Source organism: Alnus glutinosa, chromosome 9, assembly GCF_958979055.1.
Source record: "Alnus glutinosa chromosome 9, dhAlnGlut1.1, whole genome shotgun sequence".
NCBI lineage: Eukaryota > Viridiplantae > Streptophyta > Magnoliopsida > Fagales > Betulaceae > Alnus > Alnus glutinosa.
In genome coordinates this window covers 11,583,531-11,603,196 of record NC_084894.1, presented here as the reverse complement: position 1 = coordinate 11,603,196, position 19,666 = coordinate 11,583,531, and the positions used below count along the sequence as shown (strand labels likewise).

Here is a 19,666-nt window from a genome sequence, read left to right as displayed (position 1 = left end):
TCCTTTATGTATAGTATTACCCCCAACCAATGCCACTCACTTTGACCTAAAGCCTCATGTCATCCAACTCCTACCCGCATTCCATGGCTTGGACCTCGAAAATCCTTATAGCCATGTGAAGAAATTCAAAGACATCTGTGCCACCTTCAAATTTCAAAATTTTTCTGAAGAGTCTGTGCATCTTAGGCTTTTTCCTTTCTCACTCCATGATAGAGCCAAGGCATGGTTGGATTCAAACATGCTTGGTTCCATCACTTCTTGGGAGAACTTGCTAAACAAGTTTTACAACAAATTCTTCCCCATGTCCAAAGTCAATGAGTGTAGAAAGTAGATAAACTCATTTACTCAAGAGGAAGATGAGAAATTTTCTGAGAGTTGGGAGAGATTTCAAGATATGCTGATTAAGTGCCCTCCACATGGATACGAGAAGTGGAGACTCGTGCAATTTTTCTATCAAAGATTAACTCAATCCAACCGTAGCATGATCGAGTCAATGAACGGAGGCGCATTTCTGAGTTTGACGGGAGAGGAGGCGTATAGGACCTTAGATTAGTTATCCGGCAATTCCCAACAATGGGATTTTTCAAGCTGTCGAGATAAAGCTGCTCGCATTTAGAAGAAGGGAGGCATCTACGAGATTAAGGAGGATATAGAATTAAAAATGAAGATAGATGCCCTTACCAAAAAGGTCGAAGCCCTAGTTGTTAGCAAATCCATGAATGCTGCCAATCCATTCCATGTTGACTGATTTTCCATCTGTGCTAGTCCCATGCACTTAGCACAGACTTGCCCATCTTTACCGGTTTTTGTCGAGTCACCAATGGAGCAAGTGAACGCTTTCAACGATTATCGGAAACAATCCAGTGGACCTTTCTCCGAATCATACAATCCAGGGTGGTAGAACCACCCTAACTTTTCTTGGAAGTAGAACCAGCCTATGACTCAAGGGGGAGTACCTCACCAATCCCATACTCAATACCCCCCTGGATTTCATCAACCGGTTCACCATCAAAGCCGTTCATCCCAGCCAGCACCATCATACCAAGCCCTTACTCAAGCCCCTGCCTTTTCTTCACAGTCTTCTTTGGAAAACACTCTTAAGGCCTTCATCCAGCTTACAGGCCAATCCATCAATGACGTGAAGAATGCTACCATGGTGAACATTCAAGCTATTGCCAAGATGGAGACCCAGATCGGGCAAATTGCTAGTCACTTGGGGGAGAGAGAGAAGAGAAAGCTCCCTAGTCAGCCTGTACCAAATCCAAAGTTGCAGTTCCATGAGGGAAGTTCATCCAATGCAGTGCATGGGCTGGAGCATGTGCAAGCCGTTGTCACACTGAGGTCAGGGAAACAAGTAGACAACCAAGTGGTTCACCCTGAGGAGAACCCTGCTGCACAAGAAGGACAAGGAAGTAGGAGCGTAGAGAAGAGAGATGCCGAGCCATCTACATTAGCTCCGACCATAGAAACTCCTCCTAGGTCATTCATTCCTAAGGGGCCATTCCCTGATAGACTTCTCGCTCCAAAGAAGGGAGGAAAGTTCAAGGACATTCTGGAGGTGTTCAAACAAGTGCAGATCAACATCCCGTTCTTGGATGCCATCCAGCAAGTGCCGTCTTACGCTAAGTTCTTGAAGGATTTGGTAACTGTAAAGCGGAAAACCAATGTCCCTAAAAACGTTTGTTTGACCGAGCAAGTCAGCTCAATCCTCTAGTGTAGGCTGCCTATCAAGTATAAGGACCCTGGATGTCCTACTATTTCCTGCACAATAGGCATCAGCCACATTGAGAAGGCGCTGCTTGACCTTGGAGCCAGTGTCAATCTCCTACCCTATTCAGTTTACCTGCAATTGGGGTTAGGAGAATTGAAGCCCACCTCTATGACACTACAGCTGGCTGACCGGTCAGTTAAGATACCATGGGGAATAGTGGAGGATGTTTTGATTAAGGTGGACAAGTTTTATTTCCCCATGGATTTTATAGTGCTAGATACTGAGCCGGTACAGAATGTTGGAGTTCAAATATCGGTGATCCTCGGTCGACCATTCTTAGCTACGGCTAACGCCTTGATCAACTATAGGACGGGGGTAATGAAGATCTCCTTCGGCAATATGACAGTGGAGCTGAACATCTTTGACATCAGCAAGAGGCCAAGGGAATGTGTTGAGATCGGAAGTGCCTGCTTGATTGAGGAGATCATAGAGGAAGAATCAAGCACCAAAGACCCCCTGGAGGCATGCTTTGCTCAGTTCGGAGAGGATCTGGACTTGGATGAGTTACTTGAGCAAGGAAATGCCATTTTAGAGTTTGCTCATCTGGTGAGCAAGGAAGAGGAGGAGGCAACAGTACCTGAGCCTCCTAAGAAGGAACTTAAGCCCCTGCCAGACAATATTAAGTATAAGTTCCTAGGTCCAGCCGAAACTTTGCCTGTAATCATAGCTTTGGATCTACATGCTTCTCAGGAGGAGAAATTGTTAGAAGTGTTGAGAGAACATAAGGAAGCTATAGGCTGGACCATAGAAGATATTAAAGGAATCAGCCCCTCGGTGGTTATGCACGAGATACATCTGGAGGAGGACACCAAACCATCGAGGGAGCCACAGAGAAGGCTCAACCCGACCATGCAAGAAGTCGTTAGAGGAGAAGTAATCAAGTTATTGGATGCAGGAGTCATCTACCCAATCTCTGACAGCAAATGGGTGAGCCCCATTCATGTCGTGCCCAAGCGAGCTGGAGTAACGGTCGTGCAGAACAAGGAAGGCGAGTTGGTCCCAACTTGAGTACAGTCTGGATGGAGAGTCTGCATCGACTACCGCAAGCTGAACATCGCCACCAGGAAAGATCACTTTCCTCTTCCATTCATTGATCAAATGGTGGAGCAGTTGGCCGGGCACGAGTATTACTGTTTATTGGATGGTTATTCTGGATATAACCAGGTCCCTGTGGACCCTGAAGACCAAGAGAAGACGACCTTCACTTGTCCGTTCGGGACGTTCGCCTACCGACGCATGCCCTTTGGCTTATGCAATGCACCCGCTACTTTTCAGCGGTGCATGATCAGCATCTTTTCTGACATGGTGGAGCGTTTCCTGGAGGTATTTATGGACGACTTCTCAGTCTTTTGTTCATCTTTTGAGGAGTGTTTGCATCACCTCACATTAGTCTTAGGGAGGTGCAAAGAGAAGAACCTGGTACTCAACTGGGATAAGTGCCATTTTATGGTACAACAAGGAATTGTGCTCGGGCACGTCATCTCTCGTCGGGGGATAGAGGTAGACAAGGCAAAGGTAGATCTGATATCCAACCTTTCACCCCCACGAACGGTGAAAGAGGTTCGCTCTTTTCTGGGCCATGCAGGATTTCATCGGCGATTCATCCAGGACTTCAGCAAGATCGCCCGGCCCTTGTGCAAACTGTTGGTGAAGGAGGCCCCTTTCATTTTTGACGAGGACTGCAAGAAGGCATTTGGGGCCTTGAAGGCAATTCTGACGTCCACACCCATCATTCGGCCGCCGAGCTGGGGTACACCTTTCGAGATCATGTGTGACGCGTCCGATTATGCCGTTGGAGCTGTGTTGGGGTAGCGCATTGACAAACTTCCCCACGTAATTTATTATGCAAGTCGAACTCTGAACGACGTCCAGCTGAATTATTCGACCACTGAGAATGAGCTGTTGGCAGTCGTATTTGCTCTGGATAAGTTTCGATCCTACCTACTAGGATCGAAAGTCATCATCTACTCCGATCACGCGGCATTAAAGTATCTTTTCTCCAAAAATGATGCTAAATCTCGCCTCATCCGGTGGATTTTACTCTTACAAGAGTTCGACATTGAGATTCGGGACAAGAAGGGTTTTGAAAACGTGGTGGCTGATCATCTCTCGAGGATTACCGTGGACTTCACGGAAGAAGCCGTCCCCATTTCTGGGACCTTCCCCGATGAGCAGTTGATGCATATTGCTCATGCTCACTCACCATGGTTTGCTGACATAGTGAACTATCTTGTCACCGGTCAAATGCCTTTGCATTGGGGGCGGCAAGATAAGTCCAAATTCATGTCCGTGGTGAAGAATTTTTTTGGGATCCTTACTTGCTCAAGTATTGTCCCGATCAGATCATTAGGAGATGCATTCCCGAGCCTGACCAATCCAATGTCATCTCCTTCTGTCATGATCATGCCTGTGGAGGCCACATCAATGCAAAGAAGACCGCTGCAAAGATTTTGCAGTGCAGTTTTTACTGGCCGACCATCTTTCAAGACGCTTACACTTATTGTGTTTCATGCGAGCGCTGTCAAAAGCTAGGGAGTATTTCACGCCGAAATATGATGCCCCTTAACCCCATTCTTATTGTCGAGATCTTTGATGTGTGGGGCATCGATTTCATGGGACCTTTCCCACTCTCCTTCGGCTATCTGTACATTCTGGTTGTAGTGGACTACGTGTCCAAATGGGTGGAGACAGTTGCCTGCAAGACCAATGACCAAAGAGTTGTGGTCCAGTTTTTAAAAGACACTATATTTGCTCGTTTTGGTACTCCTCGAGCAATTATTAGTGATGGTGGAAAGCATTTCTGCAACCGGGTCTTCGAGTAGCTGATGAAGAAATATTGCATCACGCACAAGGTTGCCACTCCCTACCACCCTCAGACGAGTGGGCAAGTGAAGGTTTCAAACAGAGAGATCAAGAGGATTTTAGAGAAGACGGTGAACCCGTCAAGGAAAGATTGGTCTCTCCGGTTGAACGATGCATTATGGGCATACCGGACAGCTTTCAAGACACCGATTGGCATGTCACCTTACCGTATCATGTACGGGAAAGCATGCCACGTACCTGTGGAGTTGGAGCACAGAGCCTACTGGGCCATTAAGCAGCTGAATTTCGATCTCACAAAGGCTGGCTCACAGAGGAAGCTCCAACTCAATGAATTGGAAGAGCTGAGGAACGATGCTTATGATTGTGCTAGGATGTACAAAGCACGGATGAAGAAGGTTCACGACCAGAACATATTGAGGCGATTTTTTGAGCCCGGTCAGAATGTCCTTCTTTACAATTCACATCTGCATCTGTTTCCAGGGAAGCTTCGATCTCGATGGACAGGCCCTTTCATAGTTTGATCAGTGTTTTCTTATGGGGCTATTGAGATTGAGGATCCAAAAAATGGCAGCACGTTCAAGGTGAACGGGCAACGACTGAAGCCATTTTTGGAGTTACAGAGCTCGGAGGTTGAGACGACCCTTTTAGAGGGTCTGAGTTACTCTGAGTGATTGTCGTTAGGATGGAAAGTCTGGCTGAAGACTGAAAACTTAGCGCTTGTGGGAGGCAACCCTCATCATTTTTCCTTATCATTTGATTTTATTTCTTGTGTTTTAGTTGTAATTTTCAAGACAGTGTCTGCCGTTCAAGTTTGGGGGAGTGCTTCTCTTGCAGTGTGCCCAGCTTGCATCACCATTTCGGTATTGTATCTCTAGCCACATTGGGGACAATGTGTCATTCTAGTTTGGGGGTGGGGTAGACATTTCTGTCTGTTTGCATTTAATGTTTGCTTTGTTAATACTTGTTAATATATATACCTTATTGTTAGTTGAGCATGGTTACATCTTACTATGGTTTGCATCTCATTGGTTTGTTTAGCATGTTGAATTTTGCATATCATTAAAATCTGAGATCTTTTGACTCATCTTTGGATTAGAGAGACTTGACATGTTTAAATTGTTTATCACAAGCACATAAGCATTGTTTCTGTGGGGTATGAGATTTGAATTAAAAATTATGTGTCTGGAGATTTGTAGGATGACTTGTTGATGAAACCTTGGCTTATCAAAAAAAAAAAAAAAAAAAAAAAAAAAAAAAATATATATATATATATATATATATATATATATATATATATATATATATATATATATATATATATATATATATATATATATATATATTTTCCTTAGAATAATATCACCAATTTGACTTCTCATTGAGTAACCGGGCCCCTTGCCTCATTAAGCATTGGGTGTTCGCGTAAAAAGATGAGAATTTCAGCTTGGATGTTTGTTTGGCTAGTTTGACTTCGTAGCCTTTTTGACTTGAGTAATTAAGCCCTTAGGGATGTTTTTACATCTAGAGCCCTAAAACCATTTGGTTTGGGAGTCACTGGTCTAACACTCGTTACATGGGTCAAATAGAAAGCTTAATGGAGTCAAGCATTGCACAGCCGATACAAAAATAATAAATAAATAATAATAAACGTAAGATAAGCCTTGGTTATTTGATGGAAGTACTGCAAATTTTTGGATATATGTGCTTTGAGGAAAATCGAAACCCCATGACTCTATGTTATTCACACCTTACACTTTTGAACATATGTTGTCTCAATTTTCCATCTATGAGTTGATCGATCTTTGATAACATGATAATATGATATTCATTTTGTTAAATATACTCATGATGTGTGTACCATGTGTTTGAATGATGATTTTTGCTCAATTGATAATTCAGTACTTCAATGTTTGTGGGTATCATTTCTGACAAACCCTCACGAGACTTCATTCATCCACTAGGGAGTCCTAGGGGTTTAAAAAGCTTGTTGCATATGCTAAATGCAATCGTTTCTCCCACGAAAGCGGACTTATGTTTCATGCTTTGATTTTGTTTTCCATTTTGTTTTTGCTAAGGGACTAGCAAAATGTAAGTTTGGGGGTATTTGATGAGTGCCAAATATTGTGTATTTGGACCCCTTGATTTACATTATTTAAACCTTTAGCCTTGTTATTTTCTGATGCTTTGGTTAGTTTTTGTATTTTTATGTTTTGTAGGTCAATAAGTGAGGAATGACAAAATTCATGAGGAATTGCTTGGAAAATTCGGAAGTTTTGCCCGAAGTCGATCGATCGAATATTAATCGATCGATCGAAATTTCCCAGAACTTACTTTTGCAGAAGCGCGCTAGAACACCCAATCAGGAGCTTCTCCACGACAAAATGCAGTTCTCCCTCTGATTTTCACAGCAGAACACGCTGGTTTCGTGACCTTGGTTGTCTCTAGCAAGAGAGGAACCCTAGAGGGGGTTAGAGGAGTCATTTTACATGGGTTTCTAGCCCTAATTTCCTTCTATAAAAGCCATAGCCATATCTCCTTGTTGGAGAGTTCAGAGAATAGTAGCTAGGTTTAATTTTGTTCATTTCATAGTGTATTTCAGTAGCTTTTGTTCTTAGACACTTTCTCTTTATAAAGCTTTTCTTTTATTTCCATGTTTGTTCTTTATTTTCTTGTGGTGTTTTTAGTCATGGAAGGCTAGTAACCTCAACTAAGGTTGAGGATGAAACCTTTCCATTGATGACACTCATACTCTTGTTATACTACTTGCACATTTGATGATATATCATATTTGTTGTTCAAGTTCCATTCATTTAAATGCTTTATCTTTAGCAATGAATGTGGTTGTTAGTACATATAGGACATTTAATGTGTTTCAACCGATGGATACATTATTTTATCGATTTGAATAATGATATCCATTGTGATTTGTTCATTGAATGGATACATTGGATGATTTGATTTCAAATGGGTACTTTTTTTTATTTATCTTTGATTTGGATTCATTTAATGGTTCTAGAGTTTGTGGTTAAGACACTTGAATGACATCCAAAGCTTAATGTTCTTTGGGTGTTCAAGTGGAAACCAAGAGTGTGAGTTATTGGATTTGGTTTGGTAGATTCCATAGCCTTAGTTCCTTTTAATTTGCATATTTCATTTCATCTCTTTTATTTAGTCTTTTGTTCTTGAATCAATCCTTAAACCTTTGGAACTAGGTTAAAATGAGGTTGATTAAACAAGATACCAATATTTGACCATTTCCCTGTGGATTCGACCTCGCACTTGCACACACTATATTACAAACGATTCGTGCGCTTGCGAGTACTCATTAAAACACACATCAGACGTGAAGAATGCTACCATAGTGAACACTCAAGCTATTGCCAAGATGGAGACCCAGATCGGGCAAATTGCTAGTCACCTAGGGGAGAGAGAGAAGGAAAAGCTCCCTAGTTAGCCTGTGCCAAATCCAAAGTTGTAGTTCCTAGAAGGAAGTTCATCAAATGCAGTGCATGGGTTGGAGCATGTACAAGCCGTTGTCACACTTAGGTCAAGGAAACAAGTAGACAACCAAGTGGTTCACCCTGAGGAGAACCCTGCTGCATAAGAAGGACAAGGAAGCAGGAGCGTAGAAAAGAGAAATGCCGAGCCATCTACATTAGCTCCGACCATAGAGACTCCTCCTAGGTCGTTTATAACTAAGGCGCCTTACCCCGATAGACTTCTAATGCCCAAGAAATGAGGAAAGTTCGAGGACATTCTGAAGGTGTTCAAACAAGTGTAGATCAACAACTCGTTCTTAGATGCCATCCAGCAAGTGCCATCTTACGCTAAGTACTTGAAGGACTTGATCACTGTCAAGCGGAAAACCAATGTCCCGAAAAAAGTTTGTTTGACTGAGCAAGTCAGCTCAATCTTCCAATGTAGGCTGCCTATCAAGTACAAGGACCCCGGATGTCCTACTATCTCTTGCACGATAGGAGTCACCCACATTGAAAAGGCTCTGCTTGACCTTGGAGCCAATGTCAATCTCCTCCCCTATTCAGTTTACTTGCAATAAGGGTTAGGAGAATTGAAGCCCACCTACATGACACTGCAGTTAGCTGACCGGTCAGTTAAGATACCACGGGGAATAGTGGAGGATGTTTTGATTAAGGTGGACAAGTTTTATTTCCCCGTGAATTTTATAGTGCTAGATACTGAGCCGGTACAGAACGTTGGAGTTCAAATACCGATGATCCTCAGGTGACCATTCTTAGCTACAGCTAACGCCTTGATCAACTGTAGGACGGGGGTAATGAAGATCTCCTTCGGCAACATGATAGTGGAGCTGAACATCTTTGACATCAACAAGAGGCCGAGGGAGTACGATGAGATCGGAAGTGCCTGCTTGATTGAGGAGATCATATAGGAAGAATCAAGCACCAAAGACCCCCTGGAGGCATGCTTTGCTCAGTTCGGAGAGGATCTGGACTTGGATGAGTTAATTGAGCAAGCAAATACCATTTTAGAGTTTGCTCCTCTGGTGAGCAAGGAAGAAGAGGAGGCAACAGTACCTGAGCCTCCTAAAAAGGAACTTAAGCCCCTGCCGGACAATCTTAAGTATAAGTTCCTAGGTCCAGCTGAGACTTTGCCTGTAATCATAGCTTCGGATCTACATGCTGCTCAGGAGGAGAAATTGTTAGACGTTTTGAGAGAGCATAAGGAAGCTATAGGCTGGACCATAGAAGATATTAAGGGAATCAGCCCCTCGGTGGTTATGCATAAGATACATATGGAGGAAGACACCAAACCATCAAGGGAGCCACAAAGAAGGCTCAACCCAACCATGCAGAAAGTCGTCAGAGGAGAAGTAATCAAGTTGTTGGATGCTGGCATCATCTACCCAATCTCTGACAGCAAATGGGTGAGCCCCATTCATGTCGTGCATAAGCGAGTTGGAGTAACGGTCGTGCAGAACAAGGAAGGCGAGTTTGTCCCAACTCGAGTACAGTCTGGATGGAGAGTCTGCATCGACTACCGCAAGCTGAACACCGCCACCAGGAAAGATCACTTTCCTCTTCCATTCATTGATCAAATGGTGGAGTGGTTGGCCGGGCACGAGTATTACTGCTTTTTGGATGGTTATTCTGGATATAACCAAGTCCCTGTGGACCCTGAAGACCAATAGAAGACGACCTTCACTTGTCCGTTCGGGACGTTCGCCTACCGACGCATGCCCTTTGGCTTATGCAATGCACCCGCTACTTTTCAGCGGTGCATGATCAGCATTTTTTTTGACATGGTGGAGCGTTTCCTGGAGATATTTATGGACGACTTCTCAGTCTTTTGTTCATCTTTTGAGGAGTGTTTGCATCACCTCACGTTAGTCTTAGGGAGGTGCAAAGAGAAGAACCTGGTACTCAACTGGGAGAAGTGCCATTTTATGGTACAACAAGGAATTGTGCTCGGGCACGTCATCTCTCGTCGGGGGATAGAGGTAGACGAGGCAAAGGTAGATCTGATATCCAACCTTCCACCCCATCGAACGGTGAAAGAGGTTCGCTCTTTTCTGGGCCATGCAGGATTTTATCGGCGATTCATCCAGGATTTCAGCAAGATCGCCCGGCCCCTGTGCAAATTATTGGTGAAGGAGGCCCCTTTTATTTTTGATGAAGATTGCAAGAAGGCATTTGGGGCCTTGAAGGCAATTCTGACGTCCACACCCATCATTCGGCCGCCGAGATGGGTTACACCTTTCGAGATCATGTGTGACGCGTCCGACTACGCCGTTGGAGCTGTGTTGGGGCAGCGCATTGACAAACTCCCCCACGTCATTTATTATGTAAGTCAAACTCTGAACGACGCCCAGCTGATTTATTTGACCACTGAGAAGGAGCTGCAGGCAGTCGTATTTGCTCTGGATAAGTTTCGATCCTACCTACTAGGATCGAAAGTCATTATCTACTCGGATCACGCGGCATTGAAGTATCTTTTCTCCAAAAATGATGCTAAATCTCGCCTCATTCGGTGGATTTTGCTCTTACAAGAGTTCGACATTGAGATTCGGGATAAGAAGGGTTCCGAAAATGTGGTGGCCGATCATCTCTTAAGGATTACCGTGGATTTCACGGAAGAGGCCACCCCCATCTCCGAGACCTTCCCTGATGAGCAATTGATGCATATTGCTCATACTCACTCACCGTGGTTTGCTGACATAGTAAACTATCTTGTCACCAATCAAATGCCTTTGCATTGGGGGCGGCAAGATAAGTCCAAATTCATGTCCGTGGTGAAGAATTTTTTCTGGGACGATCCTTACTTGTTCAAGTATTGTCCCGATCAGATCATTAGGAGATGCATTCCCGAGCCTGACCAATCCAGTGTCATCTTCTTCTGTCATGATCATGCCTGTGGAGGCCACTTCAGTGCAAAGAAGACCGCTGCAAAGATTTTACAGTGCGGTTTTTACTGGCCGACCATCTTTCAAGACGCTTACACTTATTGTGTTTCATGCGAGCGCTATCAGAAGCTAGGGAGTATTTCATGCCGAAATATGATGCCCCTCAACCCCATTCTTATTGTTGAGATCTTTGATGTATGGGGCATCGATTTCATGTGACCTTTCCCGACCTTCTTCGGCTATCTGTACATACTAGTTGCGGTGGACTACGTGTCCAAATGGGTAAAGGTGCTTCCTGCAAGACCAACGACCACAAAGTTGTGGTCTGATTTTTAAAGGACACTATATTTGCTCGTTTTGGTACGCCTCGAGCAATTATTAGTGACGGTGGTAAGCATTTCTGCAATCGGGTCTTCGAGCAACTGATGAAGAAGTATTGCATCACGCACAAGGTTGCCACTCCCTATTACCCTCAGACGAGTGGAAAAGTGGAGGTTTCAAACAGAGAGATCAAGATGATTTTAGAGAAGACGGTGAACCCGTTAAGGAAAGATTGGTCTCTCCGGTTGAACAATACATTATGGGCATACCGGACAGCTTTCAAGACGCCAGTTGGCATGTCACCTTACCGTATAGTGTACGGGAAAGCATGCCATCTGCCTGTGGAGTTGGAGCACAGAGCCTACTGGGCCATTAAGCAGCTGAATTTCGATCTCACAAAGGCTGACTCATAGAGGAAGCTCCAACTCAATGAATTGGAAGAGCTGAGGAACGATGCTTATGATTGTGCTAGGATGTACAAAGCACGGATAAAGAAGGTTCACGACCAGAACATATTGAGGCGATTTTTTGAGCCCGGTCAGAATGTCCTTCTTTACAATTCACGTCTGCATCTGTTTCCAGGGAAGCTCTGATCTCGATGGACAGGCCCTTTCATAGTTCGATCAGTGTCTTCTTATAGGGCCATTGAGATTGAGGATCCAAAAAATGGCAGCACGTTCAAGGTGAACAGGAAATGACTGAAGCCATTTTTGGAGTTACAGAGCTTAGAGGTTGAGATGACCCTTTTAGAGGATCCGAGTTACTCGGAGTGATTGTCGTCAGGATGGAAAGTCTGGCTGAAGACTAAAAACTTTGCGCTTGTGGGAGGCAACCCTCATCATTTTTCCTTATCATTTGATTTTATTTCTTGTGTTTTAGTTGTGATTTTCAGAACAGTATCTGCCATTCAAGTTTGGGGAGCGCTTCTCTTGCAGTGTGCCCAACTTGCATCACCATTTCGGTATTGTATCTCTAGCCACATTGGGGACAATGTGTCATTCTAGTTGGGGGTGGGGTAGACATTTCTGTCTGTTTTCATGCTTGCTTTGTTAATACTTGCTTAAAAAAAAAAATTAAAAAAAAAAACAAAAAATATACCTTATTTTTAGTTGAGCATGGTTACATCTTACTATGGTTTGCATCTCATTGGTTTGTTTAACATGTTGAATTTTGCATATCATTAAAATCTGAGATCTTTTGACTCATCTTTGGATTAGAGAGACTTGACATGTTTAAATTGTTTATCACAAGCACATTAGCATTGTTTCTGTGGGGTATGAGATTTGAATTAAAAATTATGTGTATTCAGATTTGTAGGATGACTTGTTGATGAAACCTTGACTTATTGTTATATATATATATATATATATCTGCTTAGTGTTCACGTAAAAAATATGAGAATTTCAGCTTGGATGTTTGTTTGGCTAGTTTGACTTCTTAGCCTTTTTGACTTGAGTAATTAAGCTCTTAGGGATGTTTTTACATCTAGTGCCCTAAAACCATCTGGTTTGAGAGTCACTGGCCCAACACTCGTTACATGGGTCAATTAGAAAGCTTAATGGAGTCAAGCATTGCACAGCAGACACAAAAATAATAATAAATGTAAATTAAGCCTTGGTTATTTGATGGAAGTCCTGCGAATTTTTGATATATGTGATTTGAGGAAAATCGAAACCCCACGACTCTATGTTATTCACACATTACACTTTTGAACATGTGTTGTCTCAATTTTCCATGTATGAGTTGATCGATTTTTGATAACATGATAATATGATATTCATTTTGTTAAATATACTCATGATGTGTGAACCATGTGTTTGAATGATGATTTTTGCTCAATTAATAATTCAGTACTTCAATGTTTGTGGGTATCATTTCTGGCAAACCCTCACGAGACTTCACTCGTCCACTAGGGAGTCCTATGAGTTTAAAAGGCTTGTTGCATATGCTAAATGCAATCGTTTCTCCCACGAAAGAGGATTTATGTTTCATGCTTTGATTTTGTCTTCCATTTTGTTTTTGCTAAGGGACTAGCAAAATGTAAGTTTGGGAGTATTTGATGAGTGCCAAATATTGTGTATTTGGACCCCTTGATTTACATTAGTTAAACCTTTAGCCTTGTTATTTTCTGATGCTTTGGTTAGTTTTTGTGTTTTTATGTTTTGTAGGTCAATAAGTGAGGAATGACAAAATTCATGTGGAATTGCTTGGAAAATTCGGAAGCTCTGAAGAACTCGATCGATCGAACTTAAATTCGATCGATCGAATTTTGCCCGAAGTCGATCGATCGAAATTTCCCAAAACTTACTTTTGCAGAAGCGCGCCAGAACACCCAATCAGAAGCTTCTCCATGACAAAAAGCAGTTCTCCCTCTGATTTTCGCAGCAGAACACGCTGGTTTCGTGACCTTGGTTGTCTCTAGCAAGAGAGGAACCCTAAAGGGGGTTAGAGGAGTCATTTTACATGGGTTTCTAGCCCTAATTTCCTTCTATAAATGCCATAGCCATGCCTCCTTGTAGAGAGAGTTCAGAGAGAAGTAGATAGGTTTAATTTCGTGCATTTTGTAGTGTATTCCAGTAGCTTTTATTCTTAGACACTTTCTCTTTGTAAAGCTTTTCTTTTATTTCCATATTTGTTCTTCATTTTCTTGTGGTGTTCTTAGTCATGGAAGGCTAGTAACCTCAACTAAGGTTGAGGATGAAACCTTTCCAGTGATGACACTTACACTCTTGTTATACTACTTGCACATTTAATGATATATCATATTTGTTGTTCAAATTCCATTCATTTAATGCTTCATCTTTTGCAATGAATGTGGTTGGTGGTAGATATAGGACATTTAATGTGTTTCAACCGATGGATACATTGTTTTATCGGTTTGAATGATGATATCCATTATGATTTGTTCATTGAATGGATACATTGGATGATTTGATTTCAAATGAGTACTCTTTGTGATTTATCTTTGAGTTAGATTCATTTAATGGTTCTAGAGTTAATGGTTAAGAAATTTGAATGACATCCAAAGCTTAATGTTATTTGAGTGTTCAAGTGGAAACCAAAAGTGTGAGTTGTTGGATTTTGTTTGGTAGATTCCTTAGCCTTAGTTCCTTTTAATTTGCATATTTCATTTCATCTCTTTTATTTAGTCTTTTGTTCTTAAATCAATCCTCAAACCTTTGGAACTAGGTTAAAATGAGGTTGATTAAACAAGACACCAATATTTGACCATTTCCCTGTGGATTCGACCTTGCATTTGCAAAACGCTATATTGCAAATGATCCGTGCACTTGCGAGTACTCATTAAAACACACATCATACTGTACTTCAACTATTTTATTTTTTTCAAGGCTCTGATTTGTATTGATGATATATTGAAAAAGATACTAAGGTAATTAGCTTTTTAGCTAAGATCAATGTTTATTTTCCGCTGCATTTATTCTCATAATTGTTAATACACATGTCACTTCAAGTTTGAAGGGACCGGAATCCAACCTGAGTGCACAAAACTTAATTATGCAAAAATTGAAACTAAAAAAGTTATGTACGCAAACAATCTCCTCATTGGCTCACTACCTCCTCGACATGCTCCAACTCTTCACTAACCAATCTTCTATACGTAACTTCTTTATCAACCCACCAGTAAAATTCAAATGGTCGAAGGAATTGTGATGGTTGTGGTTTGAAACAAAACTCCAAAAAGCAATACGGCTCTCAACAATGAATCTCTTAGCACATCGAGAAGGTGAGGCCAAACTACCTTTCAAAACGCTCTAGGAACGTTTTTTTTACTTGCTTACTTAACTTTAGAAAAATGGCATCCTTGAGTATTTAAAGGATGGAGAGAAACCTATGTAAAACGGATTTAGATCTATGCAGAAATCGGTGTGGTGTAAGGACATGAACAAAAGCGTTAGGACAATCATTAGGGTTTCATCACTAACTTCAATAACATCTCAACAGCGTCACAACGGTCTAGGTAATCGATGTAACACCTCATTTAAACTCATGACAAATACTTTATTAATCATCGATTAAAGCTCATAAGAATAATATTATACAAACTACTTTAATATATATATAAGGAAACTTCACTTAACCACTTTGAACTTTCATCACTTTTGTAATATCTTCCTCTCCAACCCCCAAGTTAAAAAAATAAATAAATAAATAAAAAACACTCTCAAGGTCACCAAACTCATGTTTTTCTAAGGGTAATTTTGTAATTTTATGAAGTTTACAAGGGTATAAGGGTATTTCACCATTTGTTCATCCGATTTAACCCCAAACCCTAATAGGAGGGGTAAGATTACAAAAGTGATGAAAGTTACAGGGGTTAAGTGAAGCTTACCCTACATATATGTGTGTGTGTGTGTGTGTGTGTGTACTTTTCCAAAAATATTCTACACCCTCCTTGGTAAACCAACAAACAAATAAGTTTCAAAGTGTTTAATGATCAATGCAAAAAACGTGTTAAAAAATAATGTGTTAAACTTGAGAAGTATAATACCTATTTAGACCCCAATGTAGCATACTAAACAAACACAACAGTTTATATAATCAAATAACTCTCGCAAGTTGAACAATAGGCATGGGTATCACGAAAAATGGAGGGCCAATAGAATCCACTTTGAAAAATCTCTGCAGCGGTCTTTTTAGAACTGAAGTGGCCTCCACATGCATGATCATGGCAAAAGGAGATGACATTTTTATGGTCACTCTCTGGAATACATCTCATGATAATCTGATTTGGGCAATATTTGAACAGGTAGGGATCATCCTAAAAAAAATGTTTTACCTCTGGCCGGTGACAAGGTAATTCACGATATCTGCGAACCAAGGTGCAGGAATCTGGGAGATGTGCATCAGTTGTTCATCAGGGAACGTCTCAGCAATTGGCATAGCATCCTCATTGAAGTCCACAGTTAGCCTAGATAAATGGTCTGCTACCACATTCTCGGAACCCTTCTTATCCCGAATCTCAATGTCAAATTCTTGCAGCAATAGGATCCACCGGATGAGATTAGATTTAGCATCTTTCTTGGACAACAAATACTTCAAAGCAGCATGATCCGAGTAAGCCAATACTTTAGACCCGAGCAAATAAGATCGAAACTCATCTAGAGCAAAAATAACAGCCAACAACTCTTTTTCAATGGTAGAGTAGTTGAGCTGTGCATCATTCAGGGTCTTGCTGGCATAGTAGATGACATGAGGAACATTCTCCACTCTTTGCCCCAAAACAGCTCCCACAACATAATCAGAAGCATCACACATTATCTCGAATGGCATAGTCCAATTAGGTGGCTGAATGATTGGTGTGGAAGTTAAGGTCTTCTTGAAACTTTCAAAGGTTGCATGGCACTCTTCATTGAAATCAAAGGGAGCATCTTTTGCAAGCAAGCTACACAGAGGTCTTGCTATCTTACTGAAGTCCTTGATGAATCTTTTGTAGAACCCAGCATGGCCTAGAAAGGATCGAATCTCTTTCACTGTCGGCTAGGGCAGAAGGTTGGAGATCAGATCTACCTTGGCTTTGTCAACCTCAATACCTTTGTGGGAAACAACATGCCCTAAAACAATCCCTTGTTTTACCATGAAGTGGCATTTTTCCCAATTCAGAACCAAGTTCTTCTCCTTACATCATACCAACACCAAGGTAAGATGGTGCAGGCACATCAACAGAAACACTCAGCCACATCAACACAAGATGTTTGTTAAAGAAGGGGAAAACCTTGACACCAAGGAAAACTTCTTCAGGACAACCAAATCTAGGATTTCTCTACGAAGAATATTACAAGGACAAAAAACACTTACAACCCTTTCTAACATTCTAGACTCCTTGTGCAGACCAGCTCTCCGCTCCCCTCACCTCCCTGGCTCCTCACTAAGCTCTAGCTCCCGCTGGTTAGACTTTTCGTAGAATCCTTACTGACCCACTAGTAGACTTCGTTGACATTCAATTGTGCAATAAGAGAACCGTTGTTTGATCTCCACTCCAAGAATCTTCAACATGTGAGCAAAAAACTTGGCTCACAATAGAAGAACCTTATGTCTTGACATAAGCAACGTCTTGGTTTTGGTCTCTTAACTCTTCATGGAGGCTCTGAAATTTCGTGCTCTGATAGATACTCAAAATTCAAGTAGGATTTTCCTTTTTAAAGATAGAAAATCGAGTTTCCGCATGGCGACATCCAAATATGTAATAAGCATGTCCGTACATGACTAGGTTTGCATGCCCAAACTATAACATCCAAGATATTAATTAAGTGTTTAAAACACAAATTATGCTAATTAAGTAAGTAATTAGGTAAATAATGGAGAAGAACACTTAGGAAGTTGCTTAAATATGAATTTCTGGACTTGTGTCCAAATGAGACACTTTGGTGTCTAGACGTACTAAGATATAGGGTCCTGTTCACTTTTGTGTTTGGACGGCTTGCAGACGAATTAGCCCGAGAGTCCCAGGTTTGACGTGTGTCTGGACAAAACTTCAATGTGTTCGAACAGCTTGGACATCGAGTTCATTTAATCATGTGCGTTCGAACGGGGACATTTAGGCATCCGAACAGTCCAAGAAAAAAGTCTTGTGTTCCCTCTGTGTTCGGACGGGCCGCGGATGGGACACATCTGAACGAATCGTGGGACATTTCAATTAAGGGGTGTCTGGACAGCTTAATAACCTGTCCAGACAAGTCGGGATACAAATTGGCTGAACACGTTTTCAGCTTATTTTTCCTCCCCTCTTCTCCCTTTCCATGATTTTTCTCCATTCTCTCTCATAGGGTTTGCACCCAAACCCTAGATCTTGGCTCATTGAGTAGTCCAAAGCTAAATCCAGCCTCAAGAACACGATCCTTGACACGAGATCGTTGTTTTCATCGATTGGTTTGAGGTAAATCAACAAATCCTAACTTTTCTCACATTTTGTGTTGATTCTTAGAATTTGAGCTTAATCCCTTAAATTTCTCTAGGTATTTGGTGTTTAGAGGAGTTCCAAACCACTTCCAAACAACGGGTTCATCTTTGGTTGGAGATCAAGGTAAGACCCAAACCGTAGATTTTGTTCAAGTGTTGTAAATTAGGGATTTTTATATCTAACCCTAGGATTTTCTAATGGGTTTGTGTTTTTAGTTATTGGGTTGTCAAATGGGACCCTAAAAACTTTTTGGGTTTCCATGGTATTAGGCTCTTAAGACAAATCAAAAACTTAAATGAGATTTAGAGTTAAAAATATTTGGGTTAGTTATAATGTGTTATTGCAATGTGATATACATTGGTACATTGTGAGGCTTACGTTGGGGATTCTATCAGAAGCTTTTATCCAAAAAGTTCATGTAGTATTTACAAGTCCCATCGGCACCAAGTGTAAGACCATGGGTTCAAGCCCTACTGGCATTAGCAACAAGACCATGTGTTCAAGTCCCACTGACACTATGAAACGATGAAAACGAATGAAAGCGGGACTTGAACAAATAGTCTTGTTGCTGAAGCCTGTAAGGCTTGAATCCATGGTCTTACACTTGGTGCCGATGGGCCTTGTAAATACTCACGTGAACTTTTTCATGTAAAGGCTTATTTAAAGACATTGAGACCTAAGATAAGCTTTCTCTTTTGTCTTTAATTCTCTTTTTGTTTTGTGGTCCCTCCTATGTGAGGGACCGCATGAGCTACAAACAAAGGCATCAACCTTTGTTTAGCAGCATGTAGGAACACACACAGTGCGTGTGGTTTGGTGAAGACCAAGAAGAAAAAGAAGAAAAGATGGTAGCTTCCCTCAAACGTTTGATACTCGACATCGAACAATCGAGGGCAACTTTCCTTGAAAGTTCAATACTTAACATCGAACGATTGATGACAACCTGCATCAAATTTTTTTAGGGTTTTATCATTTGAGCGTGCATGTAGTCCTATTTATGAACCTAGGATGAACCCTAGGTCTCAGTTTTGCCCATTTATCAAAAACCCCAAACCTAAAGAGAGAAAGAAAGGAGGAGAGAGAAATGTATATGGCCATCTTCGAGGTTTTACTCCTCAAAACTTGGAGAGGCTTCTACCTTGTGGTAATGAGCTTGACCCCAACTCTTAATACTCAATTTTTATGCATGCTATTATTGTCTGTCTTCGTATCTAAATATGCTTAGTAGTATTCTAGTACTGAAGTTAGTAATTTTACTTTGAGAGTGTAGGCCCATCCATGAAAATTATAGATTTGGAGGTTTGTTTTCCTTTTAAACAATAAATAGAATTTAAATACACATCACACTTAGGGCAGTAAGCGAGCAGAGCTACTCGTGAACATGCTTAGGCTCAGCTCGAATTAGCTCGGCTCAGGATTGGTTTGTTTATCAAATGAACAAAGCTTGAACAAA

General features: G+C 41.4%; 1 pseudogene; it reads left to right on the top strand.

Annotated features, from left to right (window-relative positions):
* The first annotated feature begins 769 nt into the window (after nt 1-769).
* Nucleotides 770-10,589, top strand: LOC133876764 (uncharacterized; annotated as a pseudogene).
* The last annotated feature ends 9,077 nt before the right edge of the window (nt 10,590-19,666 follow it).